This window comes from Canis lupus, chromosome 16 (assembly GCF_048164855.1).
Source record: "Canis lupus baileyi chromosome 16, mCanLup2.hap1, whole genome shotgun sequence".
Lineage (NCBI taxonomy): Eukaryota > Metazoa > Chordata > Mammalia > Carnivora > Canidae > Canis > Canis lupus.
Genome location: NC_132853.1, coordinates 59,148,145 through 59,171,814, shown reverse-complemented (window position 1 = coordinate 59,171,814; position 23,670 = coordinate 59,148,145). Strand labels below are relative to the sequence as shown.

Here is a 23,670-nt window from a genome sequence, read left to right as displayed (position 1 = left end):
TCTGCACAAGCCTGGGGGGCAGGGGGGACGAGGTGTGTCTGGAGGTGTCCAGGATGGAAAAGGACGTGAGGCTGTTCGGATAAAGAAACCCATTAGCATTGGGGGTGATCCCTGGGTGGCTCAGCGGTTTAGCGCTGCCTTCGGCCTGGGGCCATGATCCCAGAGTCCCGGGATTGAGTCCCGCGTCGGGCTCCCTGCATGGAGCCTGCTTCTCCCTCTGCCTGTGTCTCTGCCTCTCTCTGTCTCTCTGGGTCTCTCATGAATAAATAAATAAAAATCTTAAAAAAAAAAAAAAGTAAAGAAACCCATTAGCTGTGTCCTGAGAGGGTCAGGAAGTGGCCTGTCGGCCCAGGGGCACGTCCCGCTGCTGGGCTTGGTGCCGTGAGTGCACCACCGTGTTGCTCAGTGTGGACTGCGCTCCTCTTGGAGGCTCGTTTGTGGGGCGTCCCCGGCCCTGGATGGAAGGGGTTGTCATCACATGAGAACTGTGCTCTGACGCTAGTTTTCCACCGGTGTCCCCGCTAACGACGGGCGGGGGCAGGAGAAGAGCGTCCTGGGGGCTCGGGGCCCTGGTGGGAGGGGAGCCCCGGCCTGTGCTGAGCCCCAGACGAGGTGCCGCGCCACGCGCTCCCTCCTGCGGGCCCACCAGGTCACCAGTGCCCGGGAGCTGCCAGCGCCAAGAGGCGGAGGCGCCCGAAGCCGGTCAGCAGCCCTGAGCCCGAGGGCCTGGTGGGATCCAAGTCCTTTAGGGCACGGGAGGGGGCTTGGGGGCCCCTGGCTGCCGGGTTCTTCCTGGTGTCGGAGACATGGTGGGGCCCTCGGGTCTCCATGGGCCCGGGGCTGCTTCTGGGAGGCCTCCTCCCACACCTCCCTTCCTTGCCCCTTCTCTTCCGCACCGTCGTCCTGCTTGCCTTACCCCCTATGCCCTCGATTCCGGGCGCGCCTCGTCTTCCACTTGGGCCCCTGCTACGGCCTCCCTGTGGCCCCCGGCCCTGAAATCCCATTGTTGTCACAGGAGTGAGTCGGTCAGAAGCAGAGCTACTTCCACGGCATGCCGCTGCTCAAGAACATTCGGTGGCTCCCCATTGCCTAACAGAAGGAAGCCTAGGCTCCTTGGCAGGGCCTTGGAGCCCCTCCGATTGGCCCTGAGTTGACTATGGATGTGTCCTGCCTCATTTCCCACCCCAACCCCACTCCCCGTCCCCACTCCCTGTGGCTGGAGTTAAACAGGATGGCCTGATGGCACCTCCCACTGGTGTCCACCCTGCACGGGCTCTGTGCTGGAGAATTCTGCATAGGAGGCGACATCCCAGTGGTCTTCCAGTCCACGCGACCTACTTTCCCCTTCCCCTGAACTCGGGGTGTTTACGGGCTGGGTCGTGCTGCGGGCAAATACATTTATTCAACAAACACCGCTGTGGTTCAGCCCGTCCTGAACTTTCCTGGACCGACTCCTGCCACACGTTGTCAAACCTCCAGCGTTTTCAATGCGCGTTTTCATCTCACGGTGTTGCGAGCAGGCTATTGGCTCACGTTGGAAGTCCCACCCTATGGGACCTAGGGTTTTCTTATCCTTCCATCCTTTTGTTCTTTAGCCCACTACGTGCTTGCGGAGTTCCTGTTCTGCACCGGGCGCTGGGGGTATGGCGGGGGCGAGCCTGCCCCCGATCTCCTGCTGTATGAGGCGAGGTGGGCAGGACCCCCCAGCCTCAGCACTGTTGTGGTGAGCATAGAAAGGTGCAGGTGCTAGGAAGCAGGTGAGGGGGGCTGTGTGGTCCTGGGGTGTTGGGGGCCCCGTCTCAGTGGAGGGGAGCTTCAGCTGACATTGGAAGGATGGCCGGGAGTGGGAGCATCTGGGGAGGCCACCAGGCAGGAGGTGTGTGGAAGGCAGGAAGCATGTCCCAAGGGACTGGGGCAGCCAAGGGCTGGGTGTCACACCATCGGAATTGCCTCTTGCAAAGGTGACCCCCCGCCGAATCCCGCCCACTGCCTGTTTTTTATTGGCACCCAGCTGCGCCCATGAGTTTATGGTTTGCCAACAGCTGCTTTCTGGAAGTGGAATTGTGATCCAGGGGCCGTGTGGCCCCCAGTGCCCGACGTATTTACTTGGACCTCTTATGAAAGCGCTTGTGGGCCGCTCTGTGACAAAGCTGCGTGGGTTTGGGATGTCCTGGAAGCAGATCTGGGACAAGGGCGTGGGCACGGGTCTAACAGGTGGAGGACTGGGCTGCAGGGCCTGGGGCTGGGTGGGGTCAGGCCGGGCAAAGGGTGCACGGGGCGAGTGGTGACCCTGACCCGGCTCTGAGGGAAGGCCTCTGTTCGGGTCCGACAGGCCTTGACCACCCAACTGTTCTGGAACCTTCCTTTTGTTTCTCCACGAGACTGGCTCCTGGTCTCTGCAGCTGTGTTGTGCTCCACAAATCTTTCCCTCCGGGATTTGCTGACGAGACTGGCAAGCATGTTCACCTTGCTCCCAGATGTGGTGCGGGGTGTGGAGAACTACGGTTCCCGGAGTGTTGGTCTCCCCAGCCGGGAAGCTGCTGCTTACCCCATTCCTCGTACGTCCTGCAAGGCTGCACTAGTCGTCCCAGCAGGACATGGCACGGGGGGTGGGTGGGTGGGGCTGTTCTGCATCTCCACAGGCCCTTCGGGATCTCTCCCGGAGATCATCAGCCAGAAGCTGAGCCTGCTGTGGTGGGGGTCAGTGTTTCTCCCTGCAGAATGACTCTTGCCAGGTGCACGGCCTGGAACCTTCCTTCCTCACCCTGGACACAGTGCAAGACAGCCCGATGGGCACCCCGGGCTGGAGGAAACCCAGAGGGAATCTGCTTTATGAATTCCCTGTCCCTTCACTTCTTTCTAAAAAACACCATTATTGAGATGTGATTCCCATGCACACGAGTCACCCTAGACACACTGTGGTGTTCTAGAACATTTCTGTCACCTCCAAAATTGATGCTGGAAGGTCTCATTGCCCCATTCCCCCAGCCTCTGGCAACCACTAATCTACTTTGCCTGTAGCTTCCCCTGTTCCGGATATTTCACATCAATGGCATCCTATGCTATGTGGCCTTTTGTGACTGCTTTTTCAACTCAGCCTTGTGTCCTCGAAGCTCACCCATGTTGTGGAGGTGTCAACGCTCCCCTCCTTTGCTTGGCCACATAATACTCGACTTCACTTGCCCCATTGCTTCTCATGACCATCACACACTCTTTGCTGAACCAGCAACTGCTTAAAACAGGGATTGGCAAATATTTTCTGTAAAAGGCCAAATAATAAATATTTTCATGGCCTCTGTTGCAACTGCTCAGCTCTATCGTTGTGGCTCACAAGTAGCTGTAGGTGACCCATGAGTCCCAGTAAGACTTTATTTACAAAATCAGGTGGTAGCCAGATTTGATCCTCGAGCCAGTTTGTGGAGCCAGCATAAAGGATTCTCACAAACCTGCTTGAACCTGGGTGTCCGTAGTGTGCACCTCCACATTCTCCACCCCCTGGTCCCACCTGCCCCCGTGTTGGCAGCCCATGTCCCTGGGAGTGTGCCCTCCTTTCCTGGCACATATTCCTACTGAGACAACCACCGGAAGTATAATGTGTTGGCCAGAGGTAAGAGCACTGGCCAACAGTGGACAGGACCAGGGACCTGAACGTGCTGGGAACGTGGGTGTGCACATGCATGCATACGTGCATGTGTGCTACTTTCTGCAGCAGGCTGGGGAGGCAGCTGGGCAGAGGACAGTGGAGCCCTGCAGGGGCCAAGGGGCTGGCCTGAGGCCAGAGGAGCCTGTGGTGGGCTTGGGGTGGGCAGGTGCAGTGGGACCAAGGGGGCTGGGGCGGGCAGAGGGGACAGGCTGGGCAGAGCTGCGCCGAGGCCACTGTGCAAAGGCCCTGGGGTGTACCGAGCTGAGGGAACACGTTGGGTTGTCCTGTCTTCCTTGTGTGGTTGTGGACCAGACACTTCACCCCTCTGAGCCTGATTTTTCCCGTGGGGCTTCTCATTCCACTGGGACGGTTGTGAACACAGTTGAAACGCCGCAGCTGTGCCTAGCAGAGGGTCAGCATGTGTCTCAACTGCTAACGACGATGCCTCCTACTCACTGCCCATGGAGGGGGGCGTCCCACCCCTCGGATAGGACGCTCACTTCAAGGACCTTCCTAGTAACAAATCTCTCCTTCCTTTGGATAACTACTGACCTTGGAATTATTGTTCCTTCCTGGGCCCTAGGAGGTTCTTTGTTCTGGAATGTAACACTTTACAGATCTACATTTCCTTAACTAAACCGCTGGACCTCCCTTAGAACTAGGCGGGTTCTGGGATTCAGCTTGTTTGGATTTTGCATGTCTACATTTCATTAAGAGGCTCAGCGGATCTGGGGCGGCACTTGCCACCATAGGTGATTTCTGAGACACAAGCACAGCTTGTCCGTTGGAGGAGGTCACCAGAGGATGTGACCCCTGGTTGACCCACAGGCTGGCCCTGGACAACCAGAGGCTCTTCTCCATGCCCTGCGCCCTTGCGTCCCATCCCCCATCTGCCACCCCTGCTGCGAGCCATCTGCAAGGACGCAGCCCTGAGAAGGTGAGGCTGAGACTTTCTAGACAGTGCATGTGACTGAGCTCAGTTATGGCCCCTCCATGAACTTCAAGGATTCTGGCGGTGGGTGTGGAGACATGCTCATCTGGCAGCATTCAAGACCAGCTCCACGGTAAGCCCCCTTGCTCCTCATGCAGGCACCTACCCATCTGAGTGGCCCTGCTCTTCCCCTGTGCTCATGACACAGGCCTATTTCAGATTTCCCTGGGAGGCTCCCAAGGTGCAAACCAACACAGTCCCAACCAGTGAAGGGAGTGATGCCCCCCAGGCCACTCAGGTGGGGCTCTGATGGTGGTGGCAACATGGAGAACTTTCTATGTGCCAGTCACTGGGATTTCTAGGTGTTGCTTCACCGAGTCCACCGGTCACTCACTCTGGGGGTGGGGGTGGGGGAACATGGTTATTGCCCTGGGCACTGGGTCCCAAGATCAGCTGGCTGGGGGTGGGAGGGCAAGGAGTCTGTCCCCAGGCCTGGAGAGGCCCTTCTTGTCCCCCTGCCTGCTGTGGGAACTGTTCTGAGGTGAAGGCTTTGCCTCCAGCCCTGGGGTCTGGGCCAGCCAGGCACTCAGCAGCCTCAACAGACCCAACATTTAACGTGCATGCCGAGCATTTCCTGCTGGCCAGTCCTCTTCCCGACGGCAGCCTGGCTCGCGGAGGCTGAGCACTCAGGCCCATGCTGATGCCATGGTCAAAATTGGCTTAGAATTCTGGTTCAGAATTCTACTTGGATTCTAAAGCTCCTTGTTTGCTGTACGGTCCTTCCGTGAGTCAGATCTGGTCCTTGGAGGTAGGCCTGCTTTGTGGAAATAGCCAAGAAGCATTTGCATAACGTAGTTTCAGAAAAAGGTAGGGAAGGAGAGGTGCTAATGAAGCCAGGAGACACGTTCCTGTTTGTGGCTTTTAGATTGGCTCTGAAGCCTCCTGGAAAAGATGTCTCTAGATGTTTTAAATAGACAATACTAAACAACAAAAAGTGGGCCCACAAAGTGATACAAGTGCTCTGAAGGGCAAAACTCTACTCCATGTCTGAGTCCAGTTACTTTTATTGGAAAATCTGGTCATTTTGTTATGGCTGGAGGTCATGTGCCAGGACAAACCCATTTCCTCACATGAGGGGCTTGTGTCTGGGGCTTGCTGGCCATGCCCATGTTTGTCTGAGCTCCGTTCTGAGCCAAAGACTTTGGGGTTAGATCTATAAAGTTTTCACAAAAGGGTCAGGCATGGGGGGTAGAGCCTGTTAGATATGCCATAGTCAATGTTCTGACGCCTTGCTCATGGGCTCTAAGCAGGTGTGGAACTAATTTTCCCAGCATCTTTCTTTTTTCTCCCTCTACCCTGTCAGGTCATTGTTCTGGAAGACTTTTCCCACTGAGCACAGTCTCTGGAGGATGGTCCTGAGGAGTTTAGGTGCTCTGGCTACATAAAGGCAACAGGTCCTGGAGAGCTAGAGACCCAGGCATGGGTCCTGGCTGTGCTGCTTAGTACACATGTCTTGGGGGGTGCACGGCACCTGTGGGGCTCAGTTTACAGGTCTGCACATTGAGTGCTCTGGGTCAGGAACCTGGGAGTTCTTTGCCAGCTCTACAATTCCATGATTCCATCTTTGTTTCGTGCTCTTAATTATCCTCCTGACAAAACTTTTAGCATCCTCTGGATTACCTACTGTGCGAAGCTGAAAAGAAAAAGAACAGTATTTATTTCAAATTTATACCGTTTTACTCACTTATACAAGCCACACAACTTGTACAAATTGGTGAGACTTTCCTGTACAGGTGCCCCAACATTTATTTTTGAGAAACTAAATTAACTTTAAACAAATCAAGGTAAAAAAAAAAAATAAACAAATCAAGGTGTATGACAATAGTTTTAAAAGTCAAATTGTACCCCAAGGTTGGATCCCTTTCTACCCTTAGCTGTTTCTGCTGGCATTCACCTCCTGTCTTTAGTCCAGCCTGTTGTAACAAATTGTCGTAGACAGAGTGGCTTCCGGCAACAAAAGTTTTGCACAGCTCTGGAGGCTGGGAGGTCCGAGATCAAGGCGCTGCAGACCTGTGTCTGGTGAGGGCCCATTTCCTGGAGTGGAGACGGCTGTCTTCATGCTGTGTTCTCACATGGCAGAGAGCAGACAGCAAGCTCTCGTGTTTCTTCCTGCAAAGGCACTGACCTCATCATGAAGGCTCTAGCCTCATGACCCAATCCCCTCCCAAAGGCCCCACGTCTTTTTTTTAAGATTTTATTTATTTATTAATGAGAGACACAGAGAGTGAGGCAGAGACACAGGCAGAGGGAGAAGCAGGCTCCCTACAGGGAGCTCGACGCAGGACTCGATCCCAGGACCCCAGAATCATGACCTGAGCTGAAGGCAGACGCTCAACCACTGAGCCACCCAGGTGTCCCCAAAGGCCCCACATCTTAATACTATTACGCTAGGGGCTAAGATTTTGACATATGAATTTTGGGGGATGTAAACTTTCAGTCCACAACCCTTCTGTATTTTCAAGCATTATGTATACACTGAAGTTTCTGGACATCAATTTTAGATTTCACTTTTGAGCCTTCTTTTATAGTAAATCAGGTTTTTAGCCTACTCACACCCCTTCCTGATCTTCCAACTTCACCAAATGATATCTCAGTTTTTGGTTAAATCTACACACAAGTTTTATTATGACTAATATAACTACAGATTTTTTTCATATGACTTAGAGTTTATAATTGTTTAGGCTTTGGTGTACCTTCCAACATGTTTTTCTATGTCAGCTTCCACAAGGTCAAGCCTGTTGATAGTTTATCAGCCCTCTTTTCTCCCTGGAGATGTTGTTCTGGAGCCCTCTGATACCTGCCCCATATGCCGTACCCTCTAGGGTGCCACATGGTTCTGGCCCAGAACTTTCCTTTACTCACTCCTGTGATGGGAGTTCATGCTTCCTGGATCTTGCTGCTTTATCTTCTTTCCTACCTAGTCTTAGTGGAGTTTATTCTCTTGTAATATCCTCAGATGCCTTATTCTCTTCTCATGTTCAGTTCACAGCCTGCTTGAGTATAGACTCCTAGTTTTGAAATTATTTTTACCTAGGATTTCGAAGGCACTTTTTCCTACTGCATTCAGGTTTCCATGCTGCTATTGAGAAGTCTGATGCCATTCAGATTTTTGATCCTGTTTTATGACCTAATTTTCCTCTTTCTGAAAGCTTTTATCCTCAGTGTTCTGAAATGTCAGAAAAGTATGCCTTTGTTCTTTTATTGTTTGGAAACTTGGTGTGCTCTTCAGTCTGAAGGCTCGTGCCCTTCGGTTCTGGGAAAATTTCTGGTGTTACTTCTTTGATAATTTTATTCTCTTGATTTTCTATGTGTTCTTGTTCTGAAACTCCTATTTGTCAGATGTTGGATCTCCTGGCTTCATTACCTAACTCTAATTAGAAAAAAAAATCCCTATCGTCCACTTCCTTGACTTTCCATTCTGCTTTCTCGGAAACCTTCTTAGCTTTATTTTCCAGTGCTTCTACTGACTTAGATTTATGCTACTGTATTTGTAACTTCTGGGCATTCCTGTCTCTGATTGTTTCATCCGTGCCGTGCTTTACCTCGTCTTAGGGAAATCTTTGGGGGTTTTCCTCTCTTAGCAAAGTATGTACTTATACTAGTTAATAGTGCCACATAATAAATTATTCCCACAGTTTTGTGACTTAAAACAATAAATGTTTCCTACCTCACAGTTTCTGTGGGCCAGAAATCTGGAAGGACCTAGTGGTTGGTTCTGGCCTGGGGTCTCTCATGAGTTTGTGATATCAGCCAGGACTGGACTGACTTAAGGCAAGGTTGGAGATGAAGGATTGCCTCCCAAGTTCAGTCATGTGGTTGATGGCTGGAGGCCTCCATTCCTTACTACATGGGCTTCTCCATATGGCTGCTCAACATGACAGCTTTTTCCAAAGTGAGTTATCTGGGAATTGTGGAGGGGTAACTAAGATGGAAACTAGTGTTTTTTATAACCTAATCTCAGAGGTAAGTATCTCTTTTGTGTGGTCTGAGGACCACACACTGAGTACCAGGAGGCAGCCAACCTGGAGAAGGCTGGCAACCACAGCACTTGCTCTGAATTTCACCCACTTGTTTTGGTTTCTGTTGTTCATCCTGAAGACTTATCTCAAGTATCTGGTGATCTATATCTATCATATTTAAGAGCGAAGCATGCAAGCTGATTGGAGGCTCTGTGTGCGTGCTTACATGGAGAACTTGTAGACTGTCTCCCAAATGGAGGATTTGAGGGCAAGCAGTTTATCTGGGAGGTGAAGGAAATCCTAGTAGGGTAGTGAGTTGTGGAACACAAGGGAAGGCCAACAAGAAAGGATGAGTTTTGAAGCCAGCTAGTACGGTGTATGTTTGGAACCTGGTCCTGCAGAGAACTCTGAATATAGTGCAAAACACACTCCTCAGAATTACTCCACCTGCATGATGATGGAGCTGGGCTATGCCTTGACTTTTCTGAATCACTGATTGAACACTATGGGGTAGGGGAGGGTAAATGTCAGGACCCGTCCACCTGCTACAAGAAGGCAGAGCAGTCTTCTGAGGTCTTGGGTGACTCTGCAGGCATGAGATGCAGGCACCACTGTTGGAAGTCTACTGGAGGACTCTGCAGCAGCTAAGGTCCGAGCCACTGGGCGAGCACTGACATTGGCCATGGGATTTCCTGCAGGGTGAATGGTGGACAACTTGCTTTTTAGTTTGACTTCCAAATGTCAGTATATTTGTAGGCCTTTTCTCTGCAGGAGCTTTTAGTCTCTCCGGAGAGGGAGCCTCTGACCTCTTGCTGAGGGTGGCATTTAGGTCTGGCTTCTGGTGTTCTGGAGCTGGCAGGAGGGGCTGGCTGGCCCCAAGAGTGTGGACACTCCTGTTCAGTCCTCCTCTGTTCAGCACTGGGCCCGACCCCACCCTCTGTGAGCAGATGTCCTGGAGTCTGGGCGTCTCTGGTCCAGGCCCCCAAGAATGAGCCTCAGGTCAACCCCAGGGCGGGGGCACCTCATCCTTTGGAGGGTGGGCAGGGTCCACATGCCTCCTTTGGACCTTGCAGCATCTGTGCCTCACTTCAGCCTTCAGAGTACTCAATTTCCATGATTCTGGGTAAGTTCTTTGGGGGACAGCAAAGAACTTTGTCCCTGTCCGTTGCCAGGTCACCCGCCCACCCCATCGGCCTCCCCATCTCTCCTCCGGTGTGTTTCTGCTTCTCCACCTCTTTGTTTAGGAGATTGTTGACGGAATGGATCAGAGAGGTCTCATTCGCCCATTTCAAACCGCAGTTTCCGGTCTTTGGAAACTTGCGGTGGAGTTTCCCGTAGAAAAGTTGTTTTCAGTAAGATACGAAGACGCTGGATGGCCCGGGGGGCTCCGCGGTTTAGCGCCGCCTTCAGCCAGGGTATGGTCCTGGAGTCCCGCGTCGGGCTCCCCGCATGCAGCCTGCTTCTTCCTCTGCCTGTGTCTCTACCTCTCTTTCTTTCTATGAATAAATAAATAAAAATCTTAAAAAAAAAAAAAAAGATATAAAGAAGCTGCCGGATTAGTCAACACAGAGTCAGCCCGCTCAGCCCACGGTGTATCCCAATCAAGGCTCGTTCCTCACTCACGTCGAGTCCGATGTGGGCTGCGCCGCCCTCCTCCGTCCGTTGGGGCCGCCGTCTGGAGCGCCACGCCGCGGTGGCCCGCGTGAGCCGCACCGGGGGTCGCGGTGGTGTGAGGGACCCGTCCGCCATGCGGCTGTGACCCGCCGCCAGGGACGCTGGGAAATCACCACGAAGCATGCGCGGTTGGAGGGCACATGACTCCGTCCTGCCGCCAGGGACGCTGGGAAATCACCACGAAGCATGCGCGGTTGGAGGGCACGTGACTCCGTCCTGCCGCGAGGGAGGCTGGGAAATCACCACGAAGCATGCGCGGTTGGAGGGCACGTGACTCCGTCCTGCCGCCAGGGACGCTGGGAAATCACCACGAAGCATGCGCGGTTGGAGGGCACGTGACTCCGTCCTGCCTCGAGGGAGGCTGGGAAGCCACCGTGACCGCGTGTGCCGGGACGGCTTGCCCACGTGTGCCGATGCCCCGCGCGCGTGTGCGGCCTCCACGGTGCCCTCCCGCCCCCGAATCCGGAAGTGCGCGGACCTGGAGGAGGCGACGGGCCGGCGGCGGGCCCCCTCCACGGCCTCCGCGGTGAGGCTGCCCGGGGCGTGGGTCAGAGCTCGGAGCGCAGGACGTGTACCTCCACCGCCTGGTTCTTCGGTGACCTGCCGTGTGGGCGAGGCCTGCCTGTAGGCTGGGCTGCTGGCGGGGTCGTCGCTGCTCGCGGCCCGCACCGCCGCCGCCCTGCGGGTCTGTTCCCGGGCCCAGCGTGGCCGGCTCTGTGACCACCTGTGCGCCCCGGGGCTGACTGCTGACCATCTGCGCACCCCAGGGACCAGCTCTGTGACCACCTGTGCGCCCGGGGCTGACTGCTGACCACCTGTGGAGCCCAGGGCCGGCTCTGCTGACCGCCTGTGCGCCCTGGGGCTGACTGCTGACCATCTCTGCACCCCAGGGGCCAAGTCTGCTGATCACCTGTGTGCCCCGGGGCTGACTGCTGACCATCTCTGTACCCCAGGGGCCGAGTCTGCTGATCACCTGTGTGCCCCGGGGCTGACTGCTGACCATCTCTGCACCCCAGGGGCCGAGTCTGCTGATCACCTGTGTGCCCCGGGGCTGACTGCTGACCATCTCTGCACCCTAGGGGTCGGCTCTGCTGACCACCTGTGGATCCCAGGGCCAGCTCTGCTGACCACCTGTGCGCCCCAGGGCTGACTGCTGACCATCTCTGCACTCCAGGGACCAGCTCTGTGACCACCTGTGCGCCCCAGGGCCGACTGCCGACCACCTGTGGATCCCAGGACCGGCTCTGCTGACCACCTGTGCACCCTGGGGCTGGCTCTGCCCGCCACCTCTGCACCTCCAGTGGTCTCTGTCCGCCACTTCTGCATCCCCGGGGCCAGCTCTGCTGACCACTGCGGCACGCCCTGCAGTTAGCTCACACCCACTGTGCAGACATGTCAAGGTAGGGGAAGGTAAGACATGAGTGACACTTGTGTGTTTTAATGATTGAGGGCTTGCCTGGTCAGCACTCACTGAGCAATGGTGCCGGGACAGCTGGGGAGGAGGGTGTGTGCATCCTCAGGAAGTCTCCCAGGCCCTCTTGGATTGGTGTGATTGGCACTGTGGGAAGGACAGTTCTAGCCAGGTTGCCGTGGGACAGTCTTTCAGGATGGGTGTCAGGCCACTGTGAGCTTGAGGGTGGAGAGCCCCCACTGTGGACTCATGCCACCCCTAGCCCTCAGACCGTGGCATGACAGAGGGTACTGTGGGTGTGAGCAGTCTCAGGCAGTGTGAGGTGGGGAGATGCTCAGGAGAGCACTGTCGTTGGGGCCGGAGGGATGTGGTGGAAGAGGCAGCGGGCATAGCACTGTCTTGTTACTAACATGCGTGCTGACTGTGGCTCGTGGAGAATCTATGAATAAAATTTGGGGGCGGGATCCCTGGGTGGCGCAGCAGTTTGGCGCCTGCCTTTGGCCCAGGGTGCGATCCTGGAGACCCGGGATCGAATCCCACGTCGGGCTCCCGGTGCATGGAGCCTGCTTCTCCCTCTGCCTGTGTCTCTGCCTCTCTCTCTCTCTCTCTCTCTCTCTCTGTGACTATCATAAATAAATAAATTAAAAAAAAATTTGGGGGCAGGATTGATCGGAGTTAATGATAATTTGAGCCACATGTGCTCCCCCTTCCTTCCCCATCGCCCTCCCACCACCCTCCCTGGACCCTCTTCTTTTGGATTGGTATTGTGCTCCTCACTTTCTGAGTCCTCCAGAAAGCAATGGTCTCCACAGCTGAGGTTGGGCTCCCTAGCCCTTCTGTGGGTTTAGGGAGGGGCCCTTGATGCCCCAACAGTGGGACAGTGGACGGGGTGTTCAAACCTTCTGTATTCCTTTTCCAATTTTCAGGTGTATGGGTGGGGAGAGAGTGGTCCAGACACGTGTCATAGAGGAAACCACCACAGGGCCTCCCATCTTTTTGCTCAACTGCTTTGTCGAGATGTAATCCACATACCATACAACTCACCGTCTGAAGTGCACAATCAAGTGGTTTTCAGAATGCTCACAGAGCTGTTTCAGGACCACCGCAGTAGAATTTAGAACAGCAGAACTTTCATTGCCACCAGGAGAAACGTCATACGCTTTAGCTGGGACTGCCATGTCCCCCCTGGTAATAGGCCAGTCTACATCTCTGGGTTGGCCGGTTGTGGATGTTACATCGGTGGAAGTGGTCCCAGATTTCTCACCTTAATTTCCTGAAAGGAGTATGGGAGTGGTTTTTCCTCCTCTGTTGGCCATGCTAGTCCTGTGCTGGGAGGCCCCCACCCTGGACAATAGAGCTGGGCAGGAGTTGGGGGTGGGGCAGGGTGGCCCAGGTGACAAGTGAGTGGGGTGGGTGAACCCCAGAGAGCACCAGGCCCTGGTCTGCGCCAGCTACTGGCAGCCCAGTTCAGTTGGGGAGGCAGGGCTGGTCGGCTGAGTGGTCTGCATGGCTTGTGCCCATTTGGTGCCCTCAGGGGATGTTTTCAGGACCCGGAGATCCCAAGGCTGGGAGTCACGGTACTGGCTGCAGGCTTACCGGCATCTAACAGTGACAGCGTGGGGAGAGGCGGCTATGTTTAGAAATAATTACTCTGTTTTGTGCAGAGGTATTAAGGCATCCTCCCTGGCAGTTGCAGGAATTAGCTCAAGGCATCACTGACAGAGCGGTGGTGACTGTTGTCGGCTTGGCCTGCTTTCGTTACAGACACGGGCTGCGTGGAGGCAGGGAGAGGGGCAGAGCACCGGGAAGCTCTGGGGAAGAGAAAGCCGTCGGCTTTCAGAGAAATTCATCATCCTGAGAGCCTTTACCGTGGATGTGTAGTCGCTCTGCAGCCGGGCACCCTCAGAGGGACGCTGACCAAAGCCATTCATCAGACACATGTTTACTAAAGGCGCCTGAGTGCTGGACATGGTTCAGGGTGCTGGGGCTATAGCTCAGGGATGAACAAAGTCCTTGCTCTCATTCTAGTGGGGGTGGATGAGTGCCCCACCCCACCCCCTGCAGGTGAAAACAAAGTCAGTTCAAGTCAGGCCGTTCTCTTTGCTAAGGCAGCGCTTGTGCAAAGACCTGAGTGAGGCCGGTGAGTGACCTCGGGCAGAGCATGCCAGGAGCTGGATCTGCATGTGCCAAGGCCCTGTGGCAGCAACATGTTTGGCAGGATGGAGGGGCAGAGGGGAGCCACAGGTGAGAGATGTCAGGGGGGACCAAGTGGTCAGATTGGGTTTAATGCTTAGATCAAGAACTACTCACTTTCACTTTTTTTCCCCACTTAAACTCAAATGCAGTTGGCAAGTAATAAATCTGTAGTTTAATGAGTTTTGCCCCTTGATGGTCTCTCTGCCTCCTCCTGAGGTTGCCTTGGCTCTGGTTTATAGCACCAGATGGTACGTGGCCTTCTAAAACCTTATGCACGTGGAAGCACACGGTATGCACCCTTTGGTGTCCAGCTTTGCTCCCTTGGTGTAGAGCATTTGAGATCCATCGTGTTGTTTTATTACTGAGTGGTGTTCGTGGTATGATGGGTGGTCATCCCCCTTCCTGCTGAGACCCACATGGTTGTTCCAGTTTGGGGCAGTTATGAGTGGAGCTGCGATGGATGCTCCCACGCACACCTCTGTGGCCTTTTCTCTGGGTGAGATGGGGGCTGCTGGAGGGTTTTTAGTGGAGGAGGGACCTGATCTGACCTGGGTTTGACTCTGGCTGCTGGGTTGAGAACAGAACGCAGGGACGGGTGGAAGCGGGGCCACCTGTGCAGCACCCCTGCAGGTACATGATGCAGCTTGAAGCACGTCAACACGTGGGCCTCACTCAGGTCCTCCCTCTCAGTTCAGGGGTCTGGGTGCTCATGAGTGGTCCAGGAAAAGCCAGGGAGGAGTCCTCGTTTATTCCTGGAGTGTGAATGATCCCCCTCTTCTTCCATTCAGAGCCCTGGGTCCCTGCAGGGCCATCATGTTTATCTCAGGGTGACCCCAGACTGGGCCTTGGAGCAGGGGGCCCTATGCACAGGTCAGTTGTCTCATACATCTGTTATGCACCCCTGTGAGGTGAATGCCATCCACTGTGGTGTGGTCAGTGTGTGTGTGCACCTCCCTAAATTCATAGGCCCAAATCCTAATCCCCAGTGTGATGGTATTGGGTGGGGCCTTAGGGAGGAGCCCTTGTGAATGGGGTTAGCATCCTTAGATAAGGGACCCCAGAAAGCTCCCTCACCCCTCCTGCCTTGTAGTGATACAGGGGGAAGACATGGGCTGTGACCCAGGAAGCAAGCACCCATCAGACACGGACTCTGCAGGCACCTTGATCTTGGATTTTGAGCTTTCGTTGTCTGCTGTTTATAGGCCCACCCAGCGCGTAGTGTCCTGTTACAGCACCTGAGCGGGCCTAAGACACCTCCTTAGTAACTGACGGAGAGACAAGGGGTCTGCACTGTTCTCTGACCCTTGCCTCTGGAGGACCAAGGTCCCAAGTGCTTGGATGATAAAGGATGCTCTCAGCCGGCCAGAGCTCCCTGGTGACCGAGAGATAGGCTGCAGGCTCTTTGCCTGGAGGTGGTTTTGTGTTTCAGGAAGAAACAACTGGTCTTTGCTGGAGAAGAAAGGTGGGGATGACGAGCCCGTGTGGCGAGCACAGTCGTGTGAGGGCCTCGTGTTCTCTCTGTAGCGCCCGCAGCAGAGGAAGGGGCTTGGGGTGGAGGGCAGGTCCTGCTTCTGGGGGCCCATCGTTGCTGCTGGTTCCTTGCAGGAGAGTGCTGTGCCTGCGGCCCTACAAGGCCCAGAGGAGCAGCTGGGATGCCAAGCATGACATTTGTAGGGGAAGCGAGGAGCCAGAGCTGGGGTGATGGGCACCCTGGTGCTCCCCGTGTGGAGAGGGCCTCCCTCCACCTGCCGCCCACCGGCACCTTCATCTTTAACCTGTTTTCTCTCTCTCCTTTGAGTCTCTGCTCAGTTTTGCCCCTGGCAGGCTAGTTGGCTTTGGGTTTCGTGAGGTTTTATAATTTACATGCCTCCCCCCCCACACCCCAGGTGAATATTGGGAGAACTTTTCATCATCACGTTTCCCGACAACACTTTCCAGTGAGCCATCAGTTTCTGCACAACACCTGGCATATGCAAACTCTGTTTTCAAGTACAGCCTGGGCTCAGCATATGTAACAAAAGACAGAGGGCGAGTTTTCTAAGAAACAAATCAGTTGTGCGTTTTGGGTACGAAAGAGCCAGGTGGAGGTTTCTTTTCACGGGCAGGAGGTGGGGGAGCAGGAAGGAAAGATACTAAAATCACCAGCCGCTTGAGCAGGAACGGGGAGGGCGGCTCTGGATGAAAGGGGCAGATGTGGAGGGAACCACTTGCTCTGGGGGAGCGGGTACCAGTCTGAGTCTGGGATGTCAAAGATAGCAGGGCCTCCCGCCACTGCACACAGACTATGGCTCACGTCTGCCCTTGCTTGTTGCCGTTCTGGGCTGTGCTGGGGCATCTTGCTGCTCCCTCCGTCTTGCCCATCTGCCCCAGTGGGGACCCCTCCCCAGTTAGCAAGGCTCTGTTGCCAGAGCTCAATTCCAGTTGCTGCTGCCACCGTGCCTCCCTTCACTCCTGGCCAGGTGACATTGCGTCCTTTGTGAAGGAGGTCCCTGTGGTCCAAGCGAGCTGGATGATGTTGGGCGTGCAGGGAAAGCAAAATGCCCATGCCCGGGACCCCAAGAAGTAAGAAGAGCAGGGGCAGCACCAGAGAGCCAAGCAGGGTGGGGAGCTGTGTGCACCCTTATCCTGGCCCTGGGGTCACCTTTGCTCCCGAGAGGCCTCCCTAGCACCCCTGGCTGTGCTTCGCTGCTGCTGGACTTCCCGGCAGGAGGGCTAGAAGCAGTGACTGAATGAAGAGGTGGTCAGAATGGGTGAGGATGGATTGGGCGGGGTCTGTGCTGGTGAGTTCTGAGCCTCATCTGGGGGCTGCATCAGGGAGGAGCAGGCTTCATCCTGGTGGTGATGAGCTGGGTGGGGCCTCCCTTGAATCCAGGTTTTACAGCAGTTTTAGAGACTTCCCAGTGCCTTTATCTATCGAGGCGTACGGTTCAAGCTTTGGACACGTGTGGAATTTACATTAACTCTTTTTCTGGCCGTTTTAGTGCTGTTTTTTCTCCTGCACACATTTGTGCAAATTTGGGAACATGACGAGGTTTCCTTTTCTCTGATGCACATTCCTTGCAAAGGGATAGCTTGGACTGCTTTTTGGAGGTAACTTCGTGTCTGTGTGTTCTTTGCTTGTGCTGTTTTGATGATGGGAGACATTCTCATTTTCCTTCTATACTGACCTGAAACTGAGTCATTCCCCCTGCCCCCTGCCCTGCAAAGAAAAGTCAGTCAGGAACGCAGTGTCTTACAGAATCGACCCCTCCCTCTCCTCCTAGGATGGCAAGCACCAGGATTTTACTCCTCAGCAGTTTCTTGCCCCAACTAGTATGTGGGCGATAATCCTGTTCAGAACAAGGATCAAAAAAAAACTGTTCTGGAGTCTGATTATTTATTTTCACAAAATGCCAGGTGGCGTCAGCCCAGCTCACAAATCTCAGCTCGAGGGATACAGCTGAGTAGCAAAGAATTTGATCTTGCCCAAAGACAGGTCTGGGCTTTGCCCTTGGCCCTTGGAAGGTCATCTCTAAGCCCTTGGAAAGTCCTGGTCTTGGTTTGTCTGGGGTGGGGTGGGGTTGGGGGCCTTGGGCCACACCAACAGAGCGATTTAAGGTGGAGCTGGGGGCCACAGCATTGTGTGACATGGGCAGGGGGTTTTGGTCGCATGGTATCAGCTTACCCTCCAGAGGGGCTGGAGATTGAGGTCAGCCATGAATCACGTGCCTCCATGGTGGATCCCAGTAGACTCTGGACCCTGAGGCTCGGCGTGCTTTCCTGGTCGGCAGTGCTCCGTGTGTTAGGTCACACGTTGATGTCGGGAAAGTGACGCTGTCCTGGCTCCATGAGGGAAGGACAGTGGAAACTGCAGGAAGCACCCTGCCCACTTCTTCCCTTGGTTCACTTGAATCTGTATCCTTCCCTGTAGTAAACCGTCATCATGAACATAACCGCTTTTGTGAGCTCGGTGTGTCCTTGTAGCGAATTATCCAACCCCAGGGTGGTCTTGCACTTGGTGTCAGAAGTGAGGGTGGTCTAGGGGACTGTTCCCTGACTTCACGCGGGCATTACAGGGGGTTCCCTGCAGTTCCTGCGCCCCTTGCTTGTCCTGGACTTGAGGGCTGTCCACCTGGTCTCTTTCCTCTTGCCAGCCCCTCCTCACACCGCAGCCAGAGTGAGCTGCTGGAACTGGCAGTCCTGAAATCCTCCACTGGATATCTCTGCACAGCCTCTAAAGGTTTGTTCATGAGCAAAAACCCGGCATATTCTGGCTTGTACTGACTCTTCCCCTCGGCCCTTACCTGTCACACTCGAGTTGCCTGGGTCCCCTTTGATTTGTCAGGCACCCCGAACTCTTACCTGCCATGGATCATGCTCATCTCTTGGGCTCTTTTCCCTACTTTTTTTTTTTTTTAAGGTATTTATTTATTTATTTATTTATTTATTTGAGAGAGAGAAAATGAGCATGAGCAGGGGGAGAGGCAGGGGCTCGATTCCAGGACCCCGAGATCATGACTTGAGCAGAAGTTGGATACTTGACCGACTGAGCCACCCAGGCGCCCCTTCTTTTCCCACTTTGAGTTAGCATCTGCCTCCTTGGGAAGACTCACAGGGCCTTAGAGAGGTGGCCCTGCTCATTTGCCACCTCTGCAGGTGTTTCTGGTCTCCCCAGCACTCCCTCAGTGTGGACTTGCACACTTACATTGTTCCCTTGTCTCTCGGTCATCTGTGCTTTCCGTACTGGGTGTTCCTCAAAGGCAGGAACCTCAGGGGTTTTATTATTTCTTAAATTTTTTTTAATGTTTCAATTTTTTTCTTGGGAGTTTTACTTGTAATTGTGGATCTTGTACCTACATCTCAAGCCTGCACTTGTTGGAACAAGAGACCCTCCTTACATGGTGAACCTTCCCTCACCACCAGCTGGTGCCCCAGCCCCCTTGTTCAGACTCCCCAAGTCTGGTCCCCAGCACAGTCCTGTGGGTCCTGCATCTTCCCTCTCCTTGGGGGTCCAGTTTTCCTTCCCCTTTCCTGGCTGGATTATGCTGTGACTTAAGCTAGCTACAGGCCGAGAGGCCAGGAGGGTGGGTGGAGGCAGCTCCCGGTTCAGCACACGTTGTCTTGGGGGGAAAGAGCTCTGCATTGTCTTCAAACAGAGAGAGGTGTGCTTTTCTATGTGTCCATTTTTGGTGTTTGTACTCCCTGGGGTTTTTGCTGCTGCTTGCTTGTACTCTGGAGCGTGGTCATAGCTCTTTGCATCAGTGTGTAGTTGTTTTTCCCTTGTTCTTATTTTTCTCGGGAAAACAAGCCCTGAGACCTTCTAGCCTTCTGTCTTGCTGACATCACTTGAGACCCTTTCTCCCCAGTGGCCATGCCCATGATCGATCGTGGTGAAGATATTCCACGTACATTTGAAGGGAATGAGTATCTGCATGTTGGGTGCCATGTTCTGTAAACGTCAACTTGGTGAAGTTGGCTGATGCTGTTGCTTAGATCTTGTATCTCCTTACCGATATTTGGTTGACTTGTATCAGTTGCTGAGGGAGAGGTGTTGGAATCTCCAACTATAATTGTGGATCTCTCCCTTTAATTCTTTCCATGTTAGCCCACTACTTGGAGGTTCTGCGACTAGGGATGTGCATTTTATAGTTTCCGAGCTGGTTAGCTGTCTTCTTTCGTTATGGAATGTCATTCCTTAGCCCTCTTAGTACCTGTTGTCTTCACATCTAGTTAATCTGAGGTTACTACAAACTCAGGAAAGCCTTCTTATACTTACTCTTTGCATGGTGTGTGGGTTGTTGTTGTTGTTGTTTTTTTTTTTTTTACCATATTTTACTTTGCGTCTGTCTCTGCAGCTGATGACCTTTCCTTTTTGCTGGAATAAGGTTTAGTCTGTTTACATCTAGTGTGATTGTGGATGTGGCCAGAATTAAGTCTCTTGGTTTACTGTTTGCTTTCTGTTTGGGTTTGCTGGTTCTTGTCTGTTTGTACCTCCATTTCTACCTTCATTGTGGTGACTTTTGTATGTGTTCATGGTCCGATTTAATTTGTTTATTGACTTTGTCATCTCACCTGTTGTACTTTTTTTTTTTATCAGTTGCTCTAGCGATTGCTAATTTTTTTTTTTGCTAATGATTTTTTTTAAAAAAGATTTTATTTATTCACGAGACACACAGAGAGAGGCAGAGACACAGGCAGAGGGAGAAGGAGGTTCCCTGTGGGGAACCCCATGGGGGACTCAATCCCCGGACCTGGAATCATGACCTGAGCCTAAGGTAGGCACTCAACTGCCTAGCCACCCAGGGGTCCCCATGCTAATGATTATGGAACCTAATGTGAGAAGTGACATCTTTCCAATTTAGAGGGGAGGGTGTCCCAGAATTGACCCCTCAGGCACTTCAGTGTCTAGAACTTGGGGAAATTCAGAGAAGCCAAAAAAGGTGCTTGAGAAGTCATCAGAGAGAAAGTGGTATCCCAGGGGGCAAGTAAAGAGGGCCTTTTAAGGACCAAGTGGGCTAAGGACCACACTTTCTTTGCCACGGGGACATGGAGGTGAGGGCTGAGGACTGACTGCTGTGTTTAGCTATGTTGGTGGGGGGCACTGGTGATCGTGTCAGGCTTTTGTAGAGAAGAGTTGTGTTACATTTGTTTAGGGTTTGGGAGAACACGGGTAGGCGTGAAGTGGGGAATGGCACATATAGACAACTCTTTCAAGGAAATTTCCTGCAAAGGGGAGGAGTAAGTTGGCACAGTATCTGAAAGATCTGAGTCAAGAGAGGGCTTCAGTGTCACTGCTGCTGGCATATATTACAGCTTCTTTAGATGCTCCTGTGAGTGACTCGGGATATGGTGAAAAATACATAATCCTAGAACACAGACCACATCTGTACATATACGTGTATTTACACATGTGCGTAAACTAAATTTGGGCGGATAAAACCCCAAGTGTCACCAGTGGTTGTATTTCAGCTGTGGGATTATGAATAGTTTTTAGATCTGTCTTTATTTGAAAAACCTGTAGTTTACACTTTTTTTCTCCTGCCATAAGCTCGTTTAACAACAAAAGAGTGAAATGTTTACCAAGAAAACCAAGCATGGCTTTCTCATTTCTCTTAAAACCATTTCTCTGTGAAAAAGGTATGTTTGCTTGTGGCAAAAGCATTTAAACAGTGCAGAAAAGTTCAAAAGTAGAGGACAGTTCCTGGCTGAACCTGTCTCTTCAGTCCCTCTCTTAAGTTGTGTATGTTGTTCTGGAAGTTGCTTTTTCGGTTACGTTTCTTTTTGTGGACATGGTGCTCTATCAGCACATATAGCTCTCCCTTGTTTAGAAGAAAGATTGCATAACATGCCACCAGATGGGCACCTCATAATTTATTCCCCAGCAGGTGGACCCCCCAAATACATTGCTGCTGTAACAATGTTGGCACTGTGCCTTGTGAGCATAAATTAGTGGGCAGATTCCTGGAAGTGGAATTGTTAGATCAAAGGTGAAGCTGTCTAGAAATTAGTAAACACCACCAAACAGCCCTTGGGAAAGGTGTCACCGGTTAAATCCCACCTACTGTGTGTCAGAGAGTGTCCTTTCACTCGTTCCTTTTCAAATATTGGGTATTTTAAATATTTTTGTTACTCTGACACTAAGTGATGGTGTCTTGCTATTTGAGCCTCTTTTCCTCTGCTTAACAATCACTTATATCTTTACACAAAGTGGTGGTTTCTCTATGGGTTGTTTGTCCTTTACTTACTAATCTGATGGAACTTTTTATTTGTGAAGGAAGTTCATCTTTTAGTCGAAAGTCTTTTCCTTTTTTTTTTTTTTTTTTTTTGGTTTATGTGTCTTAGGTCATCTTTAATCACTTTACAATAATTTTAAGGGCTTTAAGGTGACCTATTATGTTATTACGTCTCGTGAAAGTGACTTTCCCTGGCCAGCCCTCCCTGGCTTTGTGCTCTGCACCCCAGAGCACAGTTTGGGAGGAGGCCGGGAGGGAACGCGGCCTCACCTGGTCTCACCTGGCCAGGGAGGCCCCGTCTGCCAGGCTCCGGGCTCCCAGGACTCTTTCCCAGCCTGTGTGTGCAGCCTCCAAGAGGACAGAACATTCAGATTGCCACATGGTGGTGTTGAGAAATCACCCCTTGTTCCCGGGCTTATGGGGCAGGGGCAGGGGTGGGGCTGAGCCTCAGTTGCCAGGAAGCCATCCTGGAGCCCTCCGACCCTTGGCTGTGACCCCCCCACCCTGAGCTCCAAGCTTGTCTCATCCATGCCTCACAGTGTAGACCTGAATTACAGGAGCAGAGAGTTTTATAGCCAGGAGGAGCCCTTGAGATCAGTTTTCTAGTCAAGGAAACAGGTGAAGTAAAGGAAGTGTAGACGGCAGATGGCGGGGTGGGAGGCCTGGGTGCTGCGTCTCTGTGGCCAGCGCTGTCCCCTCTCATGGCTCATATCCTCTCTGAGTCAGCTGCCCTGACAGCTCCCCGAAGATGGTCTGTCCCTCCTGCTGCTTATTACCTGATTGGAACACACAGTGGGTGCTTTATGAACCCCTGGGGCTGGGTCATCAGCTTTGCAGCCGGGCACTGTGTCCACAGTTCTGATAGCCCAGAAGGCCCTCGTTGGATGCAGGTTTGAGCCTGACTTGGGGAATAGCAGGGCAGAAGGCCTTCAGGTCCCTTGGAATGGAACACGGTCATATGGGGTGGGAGTGGGGTTCGCTTTGCTGCTGGCCCTTGAGGACCTGCAGGGAGAGGGGATCTCTCCTGCTCCACAGGGGCTCTGAAGGTGCGGTGGGCAGGGGCTGACCCATAGGCAAGTGCAGGGGGATCTGTAAATTCTTCATGGAAAATGGAGTATGAAGGCCGCATTCCCAGGCCCCTCTGGACTCAGGGGCTCCAGGTGGTCACTCCTCCCTGCCTCTGACCGATTCCCGGGGTCGGCGGGCCAGGTGAGCTTAGTGCCGCAGAGGCTGAGCTCCCGGAGACCACCGAGCACAGAGGTTATTTCATGGGGTTCTAGGTGCTGGAATGGGGGCTACAGACTTACATTGACCTCAGCTCGAGTAGGGGACTAGGTGGGAGAGGCAGTTAGACAAACTGAAGTCCTCATCTGGGTTCTGTGTGTCCAGGGCTGGCACGTCGGGGGCGCCAGCTCCGGAGACTCCCAGAGTCGAGGTGAGGTGTCCAAGGACGGGACGGGGAGGCTCAGCCGAGCCCCGAGAGCACTTCTGATGGTTCACAATGGAAAATCCGACTGACCCACCTGGCGTTGGGTTTATTGGCTTCTAATCACAGTTATAACGCATGGCCAATCTCCAGCCCCTGGAGCATGAAGCAGACAATCACTTACCAAAAACCAAAGTCTCTGCTGAGGTATGAGGGAGGCCAGGTCTCCCTGAGGCTGGTGGTAGCACTCTTCGGGCCTGGATTCCTCCCGGCACGTCCTTCTGTGCTCCGCGCCTCTTGGCTGAGCCCTCTGTGCGTCTCGGGCAGCGCCTCTGGTGGGGCCGTGGAGGCCTTTGCCGGTTCCCATCCCCAGGTTCCCAGGTCCCCAGGGCAGCCTCCTCCACTGAGGCTTCCTGCAGGGGCTGGGGAGGCCGCTGGGTGGAGGGGCTGCAGCGCGGATACTCTGTGCCATGGGCTCTGTCCTTGCCGCCTGCACCAGCGCACGACGACACTCGTGCCCCGGGAGAGTTAGGTCGTGGTGACGAGGACCAGAGAGGGGTGTACGTGCGTGAGGGAGAGAGAAGCGTGGAGTTTCCTGGGTGGCTGGCCTTAGCCTTGGCAGAGCCCAGTCCCCCTGGCTGGTGGTGGCCCCAGCCCA

General features: G+C 53.5%; 1 protein-coding gene and 1 long non-coding RNA gene across 9 annotated transcripts in view; one reads left to right on the top strand and one right to left on the bottom strand.

Annotated features, from left to right (window-relative positions):
• The first annotated feature begins 4,560 nt into the window (after nucleotides 1-4,560).
• RBFOX3 (RNA binding fox-1 homolog 3) overlaps nucleotides 4,561-23,670 on the top strand; it is a 446,818-nt gene continuing 427,708 nt past the window's right edge. For 3 of the 7 annotated variants that reach the window (XM_072781879.1, XM_072781876.1, XM_072781883.1), the window contains exon 1: nucleotides 10,802-11,677. The gene's annotated coding sequence lies outside the window, so the exon portion shown is untranslated. Of the gene's footprint in view, nucleotides 4,708-10,796; nucleotides 11,678-23,670 lie in introns of those variants that run through there. The other 4 variants (XM_072781881.1, XM_072781878.1, XM_072781882.1 and 1 more) reach the window with 3 other exon arrangements.
• LOC140607259 (uncharacterized) lies at nucleotides 5,623-10,354 on the bottom strand. 2 transcript variants are annotated; one of them, XR_012009374.1, is made up of 3 exons: nucleotides 10,217-10,354; nucleotides 6,529-10,111; nucleotides 5,623-6,267 (listed from the first exon to the last, which is right to left on the bottom strand). It is a non-coding gene; the product is annotated as an uncharacterized lncRNA (long non-coding RNA). The 2 variants fall into 2 exon arrangements; XR_012009373.1 differs by having other exon boundaries at nucleotides 6,529-10,089.